This window comes from Plectropomus leopardus, chromosome 14 (genome assembly GCF_026936395.1).
Source record: "Plectropomus leopardus strain MGB_pleo_1.0 chromosome 14, ASM2693639v1, whole genome shotgun sequence".
Taxonomy (NCBI): domain Eukaryota; kingdom Metazoa; phylum Chordata; class Actinopteri; order Perciformes; family Serranidae; genus Plectropomus; species Plectropomus leopardus.
This window is the reverse complement of record NC_142189.1, coordinates 1,380,001-1,401,383: the sequence shown is the minus strand read 5'-3', so window position 1 is coordinate 1,401,383 and position 21,383 is coordinate 1,380,001. Positions and strand designations below refer to the sequence as shown.

General features: G+C 38.6%; 1 long non-coding RNA gene across 2 annotated transcripts in view; it reads left to right on the top strand.

Moving 5' to 3' along the window:
- Positions 1 to 21,383, top strand: part of LOC148187385 (uncharacterized) — a 140,495-nt gene that overhangs the window by 28,019 nt on the left and 91,093 nt on the right. For both annotated transcript variants that reach the window (XR_015778685.1, XR_015778686.1), the window contains exon 3: positions 7,779 to 7,842. This is a non-coding gene — a long non-coding RNA (uncharacterized LOC148187385). The remainder of the gene's footprint in view (positions 1 to 7,778; positions 7,843 to 21,383) is intronic.

Below are 21,383 nucleotides of genomic sequence, written 5' to 3'. Positions count from 1 at the left end.
GCCACTTTTAGAAAGATCCACCTAAAAACTACAAAATCAGTCTAATGGACGCTGTATTGAGAGTGTTTTCGACATGAAGTTTCATTTCAACACTTTCTGAACCAAACAGCTGAGCGGCTGCGGATGAGAAATGTAGTGCCAAAGGAAAAGGCTGTGTGACGGCGTGGTGAAGCCGTGAAAATAATCTAAGTATTGCAAAAAAACTGCATGTACACGCTAATTTGGTGGGAAAGGGGTGTAAGTTGGGAGTTTTTTAGTGGTTTTGGTGCCTTTCGATTTATTTTAGGATTTATTGTTGTGGTCTGTCGTGTTTTGTTGCGGTTTTTAGGTGGAATGACATGTTTTCTTGAAACGGTTGGCGGCAGCCTTTGAGGTGCGTTTTGTTCCATTTGGTGGGCGTGTCAGACGCGTGTCCCAGCCAGCAGCAATGTGCATTTTAACCACATTTTTTGAAAAATTTACTCACTATACATACAATTTTTGTTTTTATTTCAATCTTGTTTTGTTTCGTCTGATCTACTACCCTCCTGTCCATTCTTGTCCAGTCTAGTCTCATCCAGTCCAGTCTTGTTTGTGCAGTCTAGTCTGGTCCAGTCTTGTTTGTTTAGTCTAGTCTTGTCCAGTCTAGTCTCGTCTAGTCTAGCCTTGTGCAGTCTAGTCTCTTCCAGTCTTGTCATGTCCAGTCTTGTCATGTCCAGTCTATTCTCATCCAGTCTCGTCTTGTCTCGCCTTCCTACGCCATGCCACGCCTTGTCTCGTCCTGTTTCGTCCTGTCTTGTCCAGTCTTGTCATGTCCTGTCGTTTTTCTTCTCATCTCATCTTGTCCTGTCCCGTCCTGTATCGTCCTGTCCCACTCCGTTCCGACCCCTAATCTTTAATACTTGTGATTTTAAGGTGAGCTCTCAGGGCCCCGAAAGTGTGTAACGAGGTGCTGTGATTGGACGAGAGGAATTTAGATAAATGAGTCGCTGCTACAAACCGGCACCTTGAAAAGTTCCACCTTCTCGTCTGCTGCGTCCTCCTCCTCTTCATCTCTCCTCTGTCCGCTGTGACCTTTGACCTCCTCTCTGTGGTCTTAAATCAAACCTCCTCTCAGCGCCGGGTGTTGATCCGAGCGCTCCTCCTGCTGTTTATAACTCTTATCAGCTGATCTGATTGAAGAGTAAAATGTAAATGTGAGCGCTGATGTGAGCACGCCTCTCTACTCGCAATTTGGAAAAAAAAAATCAATCTGCACTTTCACCATCAGAAAGTTCCTCTTGAAAACTCCTCGAAGGCACGGCAATCTCTGAAATCACTGTGCTTCTGCTGCACCAAATCAGTCTGATTAATTAGTTCTGCTGACAGCTCCACGGCTAATGTTCACCGTTTGTCACGTTTAACGAGCTGCAGAGGAAAAGTTTTTAATACGTTTCTGAGATCAACAGCAGCAGTCGATTCATTAACTTTTAAAATGTGTTTTTTTTAATTGTTTGGTTAAAATGTTTGTCACATCAGATAAAAAATGAATATTCTCACATATCAAAGACTGAACTTACAGAAAAAGGTCTGACAGAATTAAACACGTGTTGTGTTTGTAGATGATTTAAAGACATCTTAGTTTTTCTTATATTAATTAAATTTCCTCCCTTCTTCTTGTAGTTGAGAGCTTTTTGATTGGGAGGCTCTGCAGATGTTTCCTAGCAACTGACTGATACTTAATCAAAGTCTTTTTTATTTATTAGGACATTTCTTTAGTTTTAATGATGCAGCTTAGTTTGAATCTCTGTCTGTCTGTCTGTGTCTGTCCAAGAACATCTCGAGGCTCGTTTATTCGATGTATTTCTGAGGACCCAAAGACATGCACAATCTGAAAATGTGACTTTTTTAACCCTTTAAGGGCTCGCTTTAATATCACACTCTCCGGAGACACTGATATCGCTCTGCACACAAAATGAGCTTTACAAAATCAAGCTCTAAAAAATAACATACATTAATATTATTTTCTACTTTGAAGGAGTTCATGTTTTTAACCAGCATAGATAGATATCAAAATTGAATTAATTTTAAGATTTAATCCTTTTAATGTCAGGTTCTTGTAATGATGCCACTATGTTTTGAGATGGAAAAAAAAAACACAAAAAATTAATTATTTTCAATATACTACATGCTAAGTACAACCAACTGCAACAATAAAATCCTGTTTTTACATGAATGCATGAGTCAGAATGATTGCAAAACATCAGATGTGACAGCATAACAGTCACTTTTCATATTTAACCCTTGGACATCTGATCACGTTAAATTGATTTCTTTAAAAAAAACACAGGATGAAGTTAACAAAATATGAGTTACAAGAAAAAAAAAGAAAAGAAAAAAGATACAGTAAAATAATAATAATAATAATAATAACAATAATAATGATATAATGATAATAATAATAATAACAGTAATAATTGATATAATGATAATAATGATGATGATAATAATAATAATAATAATAATATAATGTATTGTATATTTTTGTTATTATCTAATGTTTTCTCTCTCTCTTTTTAATTTTCAGGTCATTTTCTTTTCCAATTATTTATTTATTTATTTGCAATTTTGCAATCTCTTGCCAAGAACTGATAATTGTTACTTTTATTTATTTTTTTGTTAATAACAATAATAATAATAATAATAATAATAATAGATACTTTAACAAAAAGTTAGTAATAACATTTTTTATTTGTTCACTCTCTTTTTTTCCTTTTATTGGAACATGTGGGACATCTCTTGTTAGTTTTTTTAAGTTTATCCATTCATTCATTGTCCCAGACTGCTTGTCCTTGTGAGGGTCGCGGGGGGACTGGAGCCTATCCCAGCTATCAGTGGGCGAGAGGCAGGGGTACACCCTGGACAGGTCGCCAGACTATTGCAGAACTTTTATTTATTTTATTTTATTTTATTTTATTTTATTTTATTGCTGTATCACGACTTTTGTCCTCATAGGCCGTGTTTTAGTCAGAATGTATTTTTGGTCCTTCTGATTCATGCATTTACTGTACATTTATGTAGCGTTTGATGCTCCTGTGACAGTTGCTGAGGCTGTAAGGTCGTCTGGCAGGAGATAATGATCTTATTAAAATGAAACGTTTCCTTGTTCACACCACACCTCCAGCAGTGCTGTAACTTCTCGGTGATTGTCACACTGTACTGAACCGCTGGAAGTCTGGACGCTGAAACACAAAAACGAGTTTGTCAATCTTCTGAAGCTTCGGTGGATAATAGTGCAAAAAAACAAACCCCAGCGTGGTTCATGTGAAGAACAAAGCTCGCTTTCTGCTGCTTTCTGGCAGTTTGAAAACTGCAAAGTGACAGTGAGAGGCCTGCAGAAGAAGAGAAGTACTGAGCGCGTGCAGCTGAAAACAAGGTGACATTTGTTAGTGATTGGCTGATTGACGGCGGCGAGTTTATTGTTGAGCAGCCAGTTGGACACGCGGCTCCCACTAGAGGACTTGGCTCACACGGAGACAGCTGTATTGGAAAATGCAGCTTGTGCCAAATGTGGTAATATCTGGTGTTGTGTGTGGAGTCTCATTGTGGACGAGTCTGCGGGGACACTCTGAGCCTTTCTGCTCCAAACTGCATCCAAACTCATTCACAAGCGGCTCGATGCTGCCGAGGTGTAACACCGAGCACCCGCGATATTCACATCAACCGCTTCCTTTCACTCCAGGTGTCCTCCTGTCGAGACATACACACAAAAATACACACTTTAAGAGGACTAGGAGTCCACAGCCTGACTGTGAGGCTGCCTTGCTCATTACACAGCAGAAAACTGAAACACTTTTCTATTCTTAGACTCTCTCTCTTAGAAAAGATGTTAAGTTTGTCTCGAGGGAGGCATCACAGGAGAGACATGCTGTGGAGTTTATCCACAAAACCTCAGCTATATATAAAAAAAAAAAGGCTTTCGTTCAAACATTAAAAATGACCCGAGTTTTCCTGTCCTCCTGCGGTCACATGATACTCAGAATGACTGTCCTCTCAGAACTGAAAGAGAAAGTAGACGTAAAATCTGACAAGTTGATTGTAATGAAAATAATCTTGGACACCAACTGCCTTGAAAAAGTAATGTAAATATAACTATTAGTCTTAATTTACTTTACCTTATACCTTATGGTTACATTTCCTTAAATCTTAGTCATATTTCCTTAATTTTGTAAAGTTATTGCAACTTAAAATGACAAGTTAGATTAAATCAATCTTTCTAACTTTTAGCAACTTCAGTAAACCAAGTTTACTGTGCTTTATATCTGTATTCTGCTGGTTTCAAATTAGTCAATCATTTTTGCATGTTCTTAAAGAAAACAGAAGTCACAAATCTCTGAATTTCATTATTGCTAAAATCCTAAAATCTGCATTCATATGATAACATCATGAGTCTCGTGTACATGGATCCACAAAAAATTCAGAAAACGCTGTAATTTAGATGCCAGGCCAGTAGTTGGCATCTACATATCGCACTCCTTGTAATGACACACCACAGAAGAACAGGATCGGCACGTTGCCAATTTATACAGCAACAGAAGGGTGATGTTTTCGAAAAATTTCTATCTGGAACCCAGTTTCAAAAGTTTGTGTTTTCAGGCCCCCAAAACACCATGAACGGAAGGCCAAACTGCAACAAAAATGTAATGTTTTATGCAAGAACCGTTGTTTAAAGTCATTAGAAAGATGCAAACGGCACAAATTGAGACAAAGACGTATCCAAATCTACAAACTCATAGTGAAAAAAGAGAAATGTTTGATTGAACATGTTAATGTTTGATTTGATTTGATTTATTTAGCATATTAAAAACAACAACGTTGTACATTTCAAGAAAAGGAGACATGCAGGGGAAACCCAGAAAACCCTCAAGGGGCTCGACAAGTCAGGTTCCTCACGAAACTATCAATCTGTGCATGCAGTCTTTTAATATTGACAACTAAAAACAATGATAAAATTGTTTAAAAAATATATACATATAGGCTATAATAAGAAATATTAATGAGAAAGGACAGACAGATGAGCGCAGAGATAATCATGGAAAGAAAAATAAGAATTAGGTAAACCGGTACCGTGATGAAAACAAGCACATGGTGGGAGGATGCTGCACATGGTTATGCTGAGGCAAAAAAAGCACATGGCAACCAATGAGGGCACGTCAACAAATACACATGCTGGCACGGATGCTTCGGATTAGGGGAAGGAGGCACTTGGTGAGGTGTAGAAAAAAAATCACGCTCAGACGGGAAGCAAATGCCAGACTCTGGCACAAAAGTCCGGGGTTTGTTGGATCCGTCTTCCCTCCCTATAGGGACTTTTTTGCTCCTTATTTTGCGTCGTTACTGGCAGCGTTTCAACCTGACACCGTCCAGCGGCGTATCATGCAGACTTGACAGGTTCCCTTCAGCCATCTGGCAGCTTGTACTAACACCAGGAACAGCTCTGCCCAGTTGCCGCCTGGCAGGGTATCATACAGCTGCAAAAGGTGGCATCAGGATCTTACACCGAAAACACTGCAAAAGTGCTGTTATTTGATGACTTTGGGATGAAACAGACTAGTGTGACAAATACAGAGATTGACTTTTTTGTTGCTTGAACCGCCCCTGCAACCCGGCCTTGGATAAACACACGACAATAGATGGATGGATCATCCGACGGCATGAGAAACCTCATCTGACAATGTCTTGAATTTTCCAACAGTCACGCCCTCTTCAGCTGTATGGAGGTGAAAAAGCATTGCGTGCATGTCTTAAAAGATTTCAAACAACTGAATTTTTTTTACTTGGATCAAAGTGCCTCAATTACTTGTAACACAGTTGACGCCATCTTCCTATCATCAAGCCAATTTGCCCAAGTTTAACCCTTTGAAACCAGGAGGCACATCAGTTTTCTTGTGCTGCTTTCAAACATCTTTCACAGATATTTAAACCTGGACCCGGAGCATTTCCGCTGTAGCTTTGTCTAATTGACCTTCTGTAAGTTTAACCAATCTCAGATGATTGTTTAAATCTACATTTTGATGGTTTTTGGTCCTCTGATTTGAACAAAATCAGCGGCCAGACTGTGTTTCTCTCCCTAAGTGATATCCAATTAGTTAACACTTCAATAATTCTCTTTGCATCGCCAACATCCTGCTTCAGAAGGGAAATACATCATGTTGCACAAGCTGGGTGCTTCAGAGGCCTCTCCTGTTCCCTGTGACACATTAAAAGCCTGAGCTGCTATTATTTACGGAAAGATGTGTGGATGTTAGACTGCAGGCTGTGTTGTTAGGTTAGCTTGGGTTATGCAGTCGTGCAACCTGCTGTTGGCGGCGATTAAAAAAAAAAAAAAAAAAGCCCAAATTACTCCGGTGTTACACTTTAAGTCTCGGCAGCCCATGTGCGCCTTTTATTTTTCCGCCGCTGAAGGTGATGATTTAAGCTGTCATGTTGGCGAGCAGTTTAACAATGGTTTTATAATAATATTTCAGAAAACTCAAAAAACATCCTGGACTGGGCCCGTAAAGTGCTTTAGTGTTTGTGCCTTTTGTGTGTGGCTCAGCGAAGGTAACGATTTAATCTGACATATTTCGGAGCAGCGGAATAATAATATTTCAGCGTGGTCTTTCTTAATAGCTGGGGAGAACAAAAGGCTGCAGGCCATTCATCGGCTGACGGCTTACTTTGACACCGGCTGCTCCGGGCGCGGCGGGGCTCCGCACAAGGAGTCGGGGGGTTTAGACGAGCTGCTGCTCAAACGCGCTGACAGGAAAACATTAGCCGGTCCTGGTGGAGGTCACAAGTTTGGGGTTTATCCTAGTAAAGTGCTCTTCTGGTTCCAGATTTACGTACCTGAACTCTCTGAAGAAGACTGTCCTTATAAACGTCAGTGGAGGGTCATTACATGTCCGTCCAAAACATGGCAGAGTCATCCTCTGGAGAACACGAATGTGCTCATGCCAGTGACATTTTTAGGATAAATTTGACCCAACTATGGCACGACCGGAAACAGCAGAAGTTCATGAAGCCAAAATCATGAGGATTCATCATCTGGAGAGCAGGAATATGCTCATCGTAGTTTGCTAAAGACATGTTGCTATTTTTGTGTCAAATCTGACAAATCCAGAAAGAGCAGGGGTCGCCAAAATCATAAGGATTCATCCTCTGGAGAACAGGAATGTGCTACACTAGTAAATTAAATTTTTAATGGTAATTCTGACACGATGATGGCGCCACCAGAAAGATCAGAAAACACCAAATCATGAGAATTCATCCTCTGAGGAGCAAGAATATCCACAAGTTTTGTACCAAAGTTTTGGATGTTCGTGCAAATACTCGAGCCACCTAACCCTAAATATCACGTTTGAAAAGGAGCAGGAAGAAGTACACATTTATTTATTCCTACCCCGATGTATACATTCATATTCGACATAAACAACTTCCCAAATTTTATCTACAACCCGAGATTGTGTGTCAAAGATTTTTGTCTTTTTAAAAATGTAATTATTTTTTTGCGTCTCCTTTTAATCATCATGCATCGTTTGGTGCTTTCCTGTCTCTGTGGTTGCTTTGCCCTTTTTGTCTCAGTTCATCTGCATCTCTTTGCTGCTGTTATTCTCTTTCCCGTCAATTTGTGTTAAATTAACCCTTTCAAACTTGAGCACACTGGCCTCAGAATTTTCAGAAAGTTTTGCAGACATTTTATAACCTCTTTTGCTGTCTTTTGTTTGGCCTCATTCAAAGTCAGTTTGTAATAATAACCTTAATTTTACTTTTTTCTGTAGGCATTCGCCTCTTCCTAACACTGTTGGATGGAAATCTCTTCTTGGTCGCAGAGAGCCTTGGTAGGTGAGTACTACATACATTATACTTATTAAAAGTTATCAAATGCTTGTTGGTATCTATGTTTTAAGGATATTGACAAATGAACTTTAAAAGGGGCCGAGGCTCAACACATAAACAGAAATAACTCCACAACTGTTGGACCAGTCATCACAAACTTTGTAGGATATGTACATAGATGAACATTAAGTATACCCTGAAAGTTTTATTCCAGTTGACCACTCGGGGATGGTACAAATGACACAAATTAGACTATAAATGAGAAATTGAAATGAAATGAAAAAACTGAAATGAAAAACTTACCCTTTAGCAACTGTTCTGCGCATTTTACGCACTTTTCATTTTTTTCATTCTTCTTTTTTGATAATTTTGAATGTGCTCATGCATATGTCATAAATGTTGTGTATTTGAGTGTAATCAGTGAGTTTCCAGCTCAGCTCCTACAATAAGTCTAAAATACACTGTGGAAACTAAATAGTTACATTCAGACTATTAAGGTCAAAAAATGCTCCATTGAAACCCATTCAAACTGACATGTTTGATCCCACAGCCATCAAAGCAGAAAAACATGCATTATACTACAATAAACTACATGCAGCACCTACTTAGCATTAAGTGTATTGAAAATAATTCTTTTTTTTATGGTTTTTTTTTCCATCTAAAAACATAGTGGCATCATGACAAAAAACGGGCATTTCAAGGGTTAAAATTCTGAAAATTACTGAATATTTGATTTTTATGATTAGGCCTGATGTTGATGATGAAAGCAGAAAATCATATTAATGTATAATATTTTTATAGCCTGATTATAAAAAAGTGCATTTTTTGTGCAGAGCAGTATTAGTGTTAGTCTTTGAAATTGCACAAAAAAATATTAATTGACAAAAATCAATGTATCTGCCAATCACGACATTTCCCAGGCTACGATAATAAAAAAAAAGACTAATAATCTACTGAGCAATATAAAAATAATGTAAAATATTTTTAAAGCTTGATTTTGAGAATTGATTTTGTGAGCAGAGCGATACGGTGTGTGATATTAAAGCGAGCCCTCAGGGTAAAAATCTAATGTTGAAAATTATTTTGAAATCAGTCACAAGTTCTAAAGAAGTTCATACATGTACAATTTTCTGGCTTTTCTATTCAATTTTTTTTTCTTGTTTTAGTAACTTGAAGTGTCTGTAATGATTTCCTCCAGGTCGTCCTTTAAGTTAATTATGTCCAAGTAACTAAATGGCGGTATTTTATCCACTTTTAATGAAAGCCAGTCATGATTTTACAGATGGACATTTAAAATATAAACCGTAAGGGTTTCAAATTCAGAGGGAGAATGGGAGTGTGTGTGTGTGTGTGTGTGTGTGTGTGTGTGTGTGTGTGTGTGTGAGAGCCCACTGATGTTAACAGTCATGAGAGAATAAACAGCAACAATGAAGACTATACAGTTTGTTTTCACTGAATTCTGTCTGTTAACTTTTAACAGCGTGTTACACCTGCTGTGTGTTCACACTGTAAAAAATGACAATAATCACCACATTTCGGGGAGGAAGTGAAGGAAACGGAGGAATAAAGGTTGGGAGGAGGGAGACGAGGAAATCTTCATGTGTTACAACTTTGAGGTTCAGTTTAAAAATTAAGAAACGGAACATTTGTTCAGAGACAAATTATGTTTTTGTGATGAAAAGAGTATTTTCGGGTGTTTTGTGTGAATACAGTCTTTAGGGTTTTTTTTTTTCTCTTTATTCGGAGAGAGAAACTAATGATTCAAAACTTGACATGTCGGCGCAGCTTAATAACAGCAGAATAATAATATTTCAGCTCGCTCTTTCATAATAGCACCGGCGACGGCGAGCGAGAGAGAGAGAGAGAGAGTCAGGCCATTCATGCGGCATGATGGGTAGTTTGACACGGGCTGCTTTTCTGCTCAGCACGATGTTTTCCACTTAGAGATGACACACACACACATTTAAGCTGCGTTCTTCATAAGAAAGGCTAACAGTTGCTAACACATGCTAACACACACACACTCACACACACACACTCACACTACGTGCCTGTCACTCTGTGCGTCGAGCGGGTTGATGAGGAGCATTTAAAGCTTTCTCGACACACACCCCTTATCTGCAATGACAGCTAGCAAGCTATTATTAACACACACACACACACACACACACACACACACACACACACACACACACAGGTATGCACATCAAACTGACAGCTCGGCTATTAACCCCGTCCCTGACTGAGCTCTCCTATACATCACAGCAGGGCTACATACATGTCTATCTGTGTGTGAGTGCGTGTGCGCGTGTGTATGCGTGTGTGTGTGTGTGTGTGTGTGTGTGTGTGTGTGTGTGTGTGTGTGTGTGACAGCAGCTGTGCAGCTGTGCAGTGTTAAGACAAAGCGGAAAGCAGGTCGGAGAAATGAGCAGCGTCATGGCCGCCGTCAGTAAACACGAGAGAGAGAATCTGAAAACAGAAAAAAACAAACAGCTCTTCCGTTAAAAACACGGAGCTGCAGATGAACTCGGGTTCAGACCATTCGCTGACTCCACACGGGACACATCGATTCAACACCTGAGCGTCGGGTTTCGGGTTCAAGTCGTGATAGACACTTGGGTGGTCGTGAGGACTCTGTTGCTAGGCGACAGTAAGACGGAGGTGTCCTCGGTTCCACTGACTGTGGCTGTTTTGTTTTGCATGTAAGCATAAATAAAAAAGAAAAGTTTAATTTTACTGTAGCTCGAGTGTTTTCTCTCAGCTGTAACTCAGTAAATTTACTCTGAACTGCAGTTAAAGAAGTATTTTACTGCTGGAAAGATTGACTTCAAGTAAAACTTCTGTCTGCAGCAGAAAGATGCAGATACTTTTGAACGTGTTGTAGCATGAGCAGAGAAAACTTACGACTACCCAACACGTTCTTATTCCAAGTCGTCCTGTTTTGTCGCTTTGCACGTCTTCCACGTCTACATACTACGCTCTGTCTGTCTGCGTCCGCTGTTGATGTCAGCGCGGTAGAGATCGCCTCGGTGGGGGACGTCCCATCAAAACATCTGTCCAACCAATCGTGACAAAAGGGAGTGAGGCGGTCTTCAGCGGAAACGGTTCCTGATGGTTTTTTTTGTTGCTAAATCAGTTTTGTTCTTTCAGCATTAGATTGTGTTGTTAATGTGCTAACTGGCTAACAAGCGCCACGACGCTCTTCCTGTTTGCCGTTTTGAATGTGTAGTTATTTCCTCTCACGCAGGCGCAGAATGCGTGCTGTTTTTCAAGTCTTTGTGGTGTGTTTATGCACAGCTTTTTGTCAGAGATTCATAGTTTGGTAATCGTACTTTTACTGCAGTTAAGCATCTGAATACTTCTTCACCCTCTAAATTTTAGCACGTTAATAAACTGCTGAAACGACTGAAGAGCATTTTCCTTCTTCTTCTTCACTGAACCTGATCTGATGACGTGATTTCCTTTCCAGCGGTTTTGAAGATTGTTTTAAATCTGTTCTCTGCTTTGACGTCCTGTCAGACCTTCACACAGCAACCAAACACAAGTTTCTCTTTCCCTCCAAAGAGTGTGCACACTGCACACTGTAAACTTAATTTCATTTTCTTTTTTCTTTTCATGACACGCAGTCCTTCATTAGCCATCGCTTTATTGTTGCGTGTGGAGGCTGAACACGTTCGACGGCTGCTAATTACAGCAGAGGGCTAATTAGAGCCGAGTGGCCGCGAGATTAGCAGCTAATGGAGCGCTAACGTCTGAGAAGGAGCAGCTCCGAGTTTGATTAATGAGACAGCAGCTTCATGTTGTTTATTGTTGGACACACAGGTACAAAGACACACACACACACACACACACACACACACACACACACGTTGGCTTGTTTACAGGCATGAGTAGTGTCAATTACTGGATGAAAGCAGTTTTTCTCAGACTGACGTCCGTCTTTTGAATCGGTCTCACTTTTAAAAACTTTAGATGTTTCTAGGATTTGAGGACATTTCTGGGAGTTCAGGACACTTTTATGACTCTTGAACTTCAGGACATTTCTAGGATTTTAGCATATTTCTACAACTCAAAGACATTTCCAGGTTTTTAGGACATTTCTCAGATTTGAGGTAATTTCTAGGATCTTAGCATGTTTCTAAGATTTTGGGGCATCTATAGGATTTAAGGATGTTTTCTGGGACTTTTGAATATTTCTAAGATTTTAGGTCATTTCTCAACTAAAAGACATTTCTAGGATTTTAGGACATTTCTTGGATTTTAGGACATTTCTGGGAATTTAGGACATTTTTACAGATGTAGGACATTTTTAAGTTTTTAAAAGATTTGAGGATGGTTTTTTTTTTTAGGATGTTTTTAGGATTTTTCAACATTTCTCTGAGTTAAGGGTTTATTCTAAGACTTAAGGACGTTTTTAGGACTTAGGGATGTTTCTCAGCTTTTAAGATAAATTATTGGACCTTTATAAGACTTCATTCAGTTTATAAAGTAACAAAAATCTTTCAGTTAGAATAAAAATGCAGACTTTTTAAACTCCCCCCACGCAGAGCGACATGTCTGCAGACAGACAGACTGTTTAAAGACACAGCGACATCTAGTGGATTCTTTTAGCATAACAAACCTAAACCGAACGGTACAGAGAGCTCAGTGGGGCTGAGATCAGTTAAACACATTTTTATCAGATATAGTGCTCTACCAAACAGCTGAGCAGGACTTTAAAGGGCTTTCCTCAAAAACAGTGAATCTATAGATGGTTTTTACTTTTACTGGTAACGCTGTTCACAGACCGCAGCAGCATAGTGAGCATTTGAGACGATTACGACTTTGTTTTCGAGGAACAAAGAGAACAACCGTCTCTGTCTCTGATATCACAACAGATCATCAATAAATCAAACCGACACGTCCTGCTGCACGTAAACTCTGGGCTGATCACCGCTTAATATTTCCCACATGTGACATCTCTGTCACCTCCTGGTGTTGTCCTCCATGTCTCTGTGCTTCCACTTCCCCCCTGAGAGAGCAGAGAGACTCTGGTGCCGCGTCGTGTAAACAGCCTGTGTGGCAGATACTCGCCGTGTCGTGCCTCCGGAGCCGGCGGAGCTACTTAAGCACTTAGCAGCAGATTAGTGAAATCATCAGGTAACCGAGGAGGCAAACTGATATTTGGATTCTCCACAAAGAGCGTCAGTGTGAGCGCCGCGTAATCCTGCCGCTGAAAACAACGCCGGGCCTCTCTCTGAGGAGCGGGGGGGGGGGTTAATGACCTCATGCAGCAACCTTCTCTGAAATTTCTCTTATATTTTCTCCTAAGTTTCTTCTAAGAGAAAATATAAGAGAAGTCACGCCCAAATCTGCTCTGACCAGGTGAGCTCAATGATAAATCCCACTCGATCTTAAGTCACCTGTCAGCACAGGTAACGCCTCCAAACACCACATAAGGGCAGCTTTTGTGCCGTGTGCAAAGACGCCAAAAAAGGCTGAAAGAATAACTTCTACAGGAGTGAAACTGACGTTCTGTTAAATAAAATCTAACACAGCAAATGTGATTTCAGGAGGATACATTTAAGCATTAAAAGTACACATGCAAAAAGGTTTAAATAAATGTAATAAATCAAAATGTTTAATATAGTTCAATGAAAAAAGCAGCAATTCCTCATAGAGTTTTATATGAGATCTGGAACCGTGATTTTTATTATTTTTTTCCATGAAAAATGACTTACACGAAAGAAAGTTACACGAAGTGGAAAGTGGACATTACACTAACCTCAGATTTGTACTTAAGTACAGTATTTGAGTGAATATACTGAGTTACAGTTCAGCTCTGGACAGCAGTTGTGTTGGATGGTGAAAATGAGATGTTTTTCTCTTGTCTTGGTAAAATTTAAAACGTAAAATGTTCTCTTACTGAAGAGAAAAGCAAAAATAAGTGGGTCCTAACAAAATAAGAACAAATCCTGGATACGAGCAAAAGTTTCTTGCATGACGCTCGATGTTTGAGCGGGGAATAAACGGTTGAGAGAGTTTGGATCTGCAGAGAGAGAGTTGAGCTGAGGTCGTAGAAACACACACTTCATAAATCTGCTTCATATTTGACTCCCTTTTAAAGGATCAGTTCCCACAAACGAAACATAAACAGATTTCCTCACTCGTCTCTGCTGGTGTTGTGGCAGGATTTTTGTTTTATGAGCTGAGTTTTCGTGAAACTTTTGGATATCAGATTGTTTCTGAAAGGTGGATTCTTGTTTGAGTTTTTTTGCCCTTTCAGTTCCAGGTCACAAATAATATTTTTTCATGATTAATCTGCCTCCGTTTACAGTTTAACATATTAATTCACTAAATGCACCATCACACGACTGTTGTTTAATCCTTGATCATTTGTAAATTTACTTATTTAACCTTTATTTCAATAGAAAAACCTGTTTTTGAAACTTCTCAGACAGCAACAAAAGTTACAGACAACAGGTTACAAAAATCAAAATCGAAATATAAAACTCCAAAACGAACAAATAAAACTCAAAATAAAGTTACCACAAGGAAGCGCTAAAATCTGTTAATAAACGCTATAAGTGAAACGTAAAAATAAGACAGTGTGGAAGATGACAACATTTGAACATTTGATTTCATCCTTCGAAACCTGGATCAGTTTTTGTTCTGCGTTCGCCTCTTACAAGCTGTTTATTTTGTAACCTGAAAAAAAAAAGATTTGAGTTCTTTCTTAAACATGCCGAAATAATCAGTGACCAACTTTGCAAGAACTGTACCGCTCATTGCAAGAAATTGGTAAAAAAAAAACAAAAAAAAAACAAGAAAATTACCCTAAAATTAGTTTTAAAAAAGAGAGGATCATTAGAAAAATTTCCAAAAATAATAAAATATTTATTGTAATTTTATATTTAAAATCATGTTGCAATAAATAAATAATTTTTGTCTTTTTTGTTAAACCTTGAAACCTGGATCTTCTTCATGTTTCTTTTGCTGTGTTCAGACACCTACACAAGTATTTAGCCCAAACAAATCTGAGACTGTTGGTATAATTTGGTTTGAAAACATTTAGTATACAATTAGTAGATTTGGAAAATTGTTTTAATAGAATTTTATTTTTAGAATTTTCACATTTTTTAAACTTTTTTTCTTCTAAATTTTGGGTAATTTCTTTTACTTTTATCCCTTTTTTATTTTACTTTGAAATGTGGATCATCTTCACCTAAAATTAGTTTTAAAGAAGCCAGGTTATTTCCTTTTTTGTTTGTTTGTGTTTTATTTTTGTTGTTGTTGTTTTCTAATTTTTTTGTTTTCATGTACTTTTTTGCTAATTTTTGGGTAAGATCTTCCAGTATTTCTTATTGCCTTTTACTTATGTTTTTTAAGGACAACAAGTTAATTTTCTCGGGTCGGAAAAGGTTAAACTCCGACCCAAAGCTCCATGAAAATAGAAAAACAGACAGTTCAGATCACATTAAAAATACCTCCTCTTCCTCCTCTTCCTCCTCGTCCTCCTCGTCTATCGATAAAAGGTGTTGATGTGAGCAGACAGAAAAAAAGACGGAGAGACTCAAACACATGAACGCAATCTGTCACGCTCCTAAATATACCTCCGACACTCCCTCGCTCCCTACATCCTTCATCTCTTGTACCCTTCCAGCCCACCTCCACTCATCTTCATCCTCTCCTCATCCATCTCTCCTTTCTGTAATCTTTCCACCCGTGGCTTCGTTTTTATCGCTTGTTTTCATTCCTCGTGTCTCACTTTAAACCTCCTGCACATCCACAAACTCCATCCTCCTCCTTTTCCTCCCTTATTTCCTCCTTTCATCCCTCTTTTCTCCTCCTTCACCTTTTCTGTCCTTAAGCCACTCTCTCGTTCTTCCTTTCATTTTTTCTCCCTTTTTAATTCAGAAATTTATGAAAACATCCACTCACAAAACAAAAATTCAAACACAGATTCCAAATAAAAAGATACAAAACAAGACAAAATTAGTATTTAGCTGTGACATAAAAAATATAAAATGTTAGATTTTTGATATTAAAACTGTATCCAGTGTTCCCCTTATTTCTTCTTAAACTACTTTATATTCTGAATGTTTCTTTAATTCAGCATATTTTTATGTTACAAAAGAAGAAATGACTCAGAAGTTGGTAAGAAATCTGTGAAAAGTACAAAAAATTACCTGAAAATTCCCCCCAAAACCAAAAAAATAACGTAAAACAAACAAACAAAAAATAAAAAGAAAAGAAAAAGAAATTCACAGACATCTTTCCTTTGCTTTTTTAAAAATGGTCTTATACATCTATAAAAACAATGTGCATGTAGCCTAATTTCAGTGCTTTCACTCCCAATTAACAACTCCCATGTTAATATTAATCATTTTAAAACATTTTAACGTTTTAGTTTAGTTTAGTTGCACACAATTAAAAAATGCCTAAAATTTAATTGAATTAAAAAAAAGCTCAAAAAGCCAGAGGCTTATACGAACGGACACCCTCAACCCAAAAACAAAAATAAATAAATAGATTTTTTTTTAAATATATAAAAAATACATAAATGAAAAAAATAAAGAAAAAACAAACAATAAATAAACAAACAAAAACCTCTAAATTAACATGTTACAGAAAAATCCAGCTAAAGTCTACAGTGAGAGCTGCGTGGGTGACGACAGTGAACACGTCGTGACAAAAATCGGTGACAGATTATAAAAGTGACCTCGTGAAGATTTTGTCCACAAAGTGAGAAATGAACTCTGAATTTAAACAAAGTGTTTCCCGTATAAACACGATGGCACTAATATTGTGTAAATCCTTCGTTATTTGGCCTTCTTGTTTGTTTATTTTTGTTTTTTAGACGTTGCAGAAAAAGCACACAAAGCTTCGCCGACTCTCCCGGTTCTATAAGCGGTTAAAACGTCTAAATGTATATTTTCTATACCGCTCAGAGCGTCACGAGGCAGACGGACGGACGGACGCACAGACGGGTCGGCCCGGGCAGACGTGACCCCGGCAGCTCCATCTGCAGCCGTCCTCCATGTTTAGTCTCATCATATATTCCCTGTCCGGTATATATAGACACTTATAGACGCACGCAGACTGAGTGCCAGCAGCACCGAGGCCTCCTCCTTCACCTCCATCTGTCTCCTCCTCCTCCTCCTCTTCCTCACCCCCTCCCCACGTTTGACTCACAGCCAGCCTCAGGTGGAGACGAGAGGGGGAGTCAGAGACAGCAGGAACACCCAACTGACCCCAAAAAACGAAAAGTTAACTGCAAACAAAGACATGAAAATGGAAAAAAGGAAAATAAATACATATAATACTTCTTTATTATAAAGTTTCAACGTGATCACCACAGAAAAACATACAAATCAAAGCCGAAACTTATAACACCAACTTTTTCCTGGTAATTAGATTGTACTCATCAGCTGACAGTTCTTTTTTTTTGGTGTTTATTAGGGATGTCCCCATTTGGTTCGGAAACATTGATCAGGCTTGATCAATGCATTTTTGGATTGATTGTGATCAGTTATTTTAGGCACATGCCCTGCCTGATTCTTTGTTCACGTCTGCCGTCACACAGGTGTCGGAAACCGAGAGCACAGTTTGATACAGTACACCCCCAAAATCATCACCTGCATCTCAGCTACTCACCACATGCTGTGTTGAATTATGAAGAAAACCTCGTTTTTCTCACGTGCCTTTGGTGAGCCAGAACCCAAAACTGGGGAAAGTTTTTTGATAAATTGAACTTATGAGGATTTGCTTTTAATAACAGCCAAAGTACATCAAAATGTTTGTTCACAAACTCTCAAACAACTTGTGCGGCCAAATCCAAGTCTCATTTCTCCATTTATGATCCCGAACACGACTTCTCAGTAAAACCTCACAGCACTTCTGCATAAACATCCATTTCTAGGATCTTCGGACATATCTAGGATTTTAGGACATATCTAAGATTTTAGGACATATCTAGGATTTTTTAACTTTTAAGGGATTTAAGGATGTTTCTAGGACTGTAGGACATTTCAAAGATTTTAGACAAAATTCTATGATTTTAGGACATTTCTAGGATTTAAAGACATTTTCGGGATTTTGGGACATTTCAAGGATTTTAGGACATTTCTAAGATCTAGGGGCATTTCAGAGATTTTGGGACATTTCTATCATTTCAGGACGTTTCTAGGATTTTAGGACATTTCTAGAACATTAGAACATTTCTGGGATTTTAGGACATCTCTAGGACTTAAAGATGTTTCTAGGATTTTAGGGCATTTCTATGATTCAGTGACATCAGAGCATTCATCACATGATTGCAGCCGTAATGATTATCTGGGTTATGTACGGACTGTTTCCGCACTTTCGTAAATACAAACAGTATAATAAATATTTATTTAAGAGCTATTATGTGTTTTTTGAGCTGCTGGATACAGGAATTTCCCCGCGGGGATCAATAAAGTATCTTCTGTTTTCTATCTATCTATCTGTCTACATTCGAACGGCGTTTTTGATCTCTGAATGACTCTATAGAGGAACCAGTCATCGGTTTTTCCTCCCATTAAAAGTCACTGATTGATCTGTAAGTGCACTTTCATACTTAAAAAACATGAAGTTCTGATGTGAGTCAGTGTTTCCCAACATGGGACATTTCATAAGACACATTAAGTCTAATCTCTCCTCCTCCTCCTCCTCTCTATCCTCCCTGCACCTCCTCCTCCTCCTCTGTCTTCCTCTACCCTTTTCACCCCACTGGCAGCATGATGTCAGACACAAAAACAGCAGATAAGACAACACGAGTGCAGATTTTGGGGGGAGTTTTGTTGGTTAAATATTGAGGATTAATTGTCATTTACAACTCAAACTGTAAATCAAAGTTTCGATCAAGAAATCACGTTTATTTTATTTTCTTATCTTTTAAAAATAAAATAACTGGAAAAGATCATGTAAAAAAACGTGATCCTCTACGTCTGCCTCCTTTTAGATAGGAGATGTTAGATCGACCTGTCGCTCAAGAAATAGATTATTTATGTTCTTGTTTATAAAACTGTATCTGAAATCTGATTGGCTGGAGTGAGTGTGAGTTAAAAGTACACCACAGATTTAGCATCTCGCTCCTTTAACACCGTCTGACTCATGATGGACAGATTTTTTAAAAAAAGACTCAAAATCGACGCAGCAGAATCAGACTTTTACTGACTTTTATTCCTCTTTTCTTATCAAAACCTGACGCCTACATTACCCACAATGCAACCACCAGTGCCACACACAGCTCCCTCTGAGGGCACTGAACCAGCAAAACTTAACTTGCTTTGCTCTGGGGACACATTTCCAGAATAACAGGAGGTCAGGGGCCCGAAACAGCGGCCCCAAACATGTTTCTGGGATTTTAGGACCTTTCAAGGATTTTATGAGATTTCTATGATTTTAGGACATTTCTAGGACTTTGGGACATTTGTAGGATTTTAGGACATTTGTAGTTTTTTGGGACGTTTCTATGATTATAGGACATTTCTAGGACATTAGGACGTTTCAAAGATTATGGGACATGTTTGGGGAATTTCTTGGATCTTCCATTTCTAGGATTTTGGGACGTTTCTAGGATATCAGGACATTTTTAGAACTTCAAGACATTTCTTGGATTTTTTGACATTTCTGTGATTTTAGGACATTAGTCTCAGCTGTGTCCTCTGTCAGGGGTGTGGGGGATCCTCCTCTGGCTCTTTTTTGATCAACAAGCTCTATGTTGATGCTGTTTTATGTCTCTGACACCTTATGGAGACTAAAAGGACAAAAACTATTCACAGAGTCAATCACTTTATTTTTTAGTGTCAATTAGAAAATGTTTGGGGGCCACCAGGGGCCCTATCAGAGGCCAGATTTGGGCTGTGAGTGAGTATCAGTGAGATGTGGTCTGAACACACACACACACACACACACACACACACACACACACACAGTGTGCTGATACGATGTGTTGATGTGTGACGGCGTGCAGCTGTGCGGCGCTGAGACCTGAAACACTGAGAGCAGCAACATTTAAAGGTTTCTCACATGTTCGCAGGTCGGCTGTGTGTGTGTTACCAGCTGTTTCTGTATGTGTACGTTACCTCCTGAGTGTGTGTTTATTCTACAGGGCAGATTTCAACACACACACACACACACACACACACGCACACACACACACACACACACACACACACACTCGACAGGTCATGTGGATGTTCGTCCAAATCTTCCTTCAGCTCAGATCGCTGAGAAAATAAACTCTGAGAGCGTTTATTATTCCTGACCTGCCAGCTGGGAGAGAGAGAGTGTGTGTGTGTGTGTGTGTGTGTGTGTGTGTGTGTGTGTGTGTGTGTGTGTGTGTGTGTGTGTGTGTTTTGAAATCTCTCCAGGTTTAAGCTGTTGAACTTGGCCGACCTCCACAAATCAATTTATCTCCTCCTTCATTCTTCTTCTCTGCTCTCCAACTTTCTTTTTTCTGTTCTTCTTCTGCTCTTTTTTCATCATCTCCTCCTCCTCTTCCTCCTCCCCTCACTCCTCTCCATCTTTTATATTTCTTCCCATCCTCTGCTCCACTCCTCGGCTCTTCTCCTCTGTTGTTTGAATGTCTTATTTCCCTCTGCGGTCCTCCACATAGTGTTTATTTATCCGGCACTTTGCTGAAACAACATTTCAGATTATTTTATATAAACAGATAAAAAACCAAAGAATAAAACCAAACAAACAAAATATCAGCGGTTCAGACAGACGACTTCCTGCGGAGTTTTCCTGTAAACAAACATCAGCAGAAAATTCTGAAGCTGAAAAAACTCTTTGAAAATCCATCCATGGGAAGTCATCGTCACAAAGCTGAGAAACAGGACAGATTTTTGGCTGTTTTCTGACTTTATTTCACAGCCACGTGACAAACATATGATGACCTTATAGACCATGATGCACTGCTGTAGATTAACCCTTTAAAACCTGAGCAAATTGGCTTGATTATCTTAAAAAACACGGAAAAAGATCTATAAACAACTTAGGAGGACATTTTTCAAAAAGGACATTAAAGACAAACATAAAAGAAAAAACACGGAAATTACCTTTAAAGAAGTGCTTAAAATAATGATGATTCTGTAACATAATTTTAAATATATAATTACCTTAAATATAAATATATTTTTTGGATATTTTCTATCTATTTTTCTTTTAAAAACATTTTCCCAAAGCTACTTATTTCTTGCAGTGGAACAGTTCAAGTTGCCCGTTGTCATTTTTCCATGTTTCCACATTTAGTACTGTAAATATTTTTATATTATTTGTATTTTGGTACCCATGACTTTAGATATTTATGTCCATTATTTATCATTACTTTCATTTGTGTCCTAATCTGAATTCGTATGAAGTTTTTATTTTTTCTTCCCAGTATTTCACACTCGGGTTGGCATGGTTGAGATTTCATTATGCTTTGGCCTAATGTGAATAAAGTCCTTGATTCTTGACTCTTGAGAACACGAAACCTGTCGCGTCAAAGTAAAATACGGCAGGACGGCGTCAGGTTGAAACGCTATCAGTAACGACAT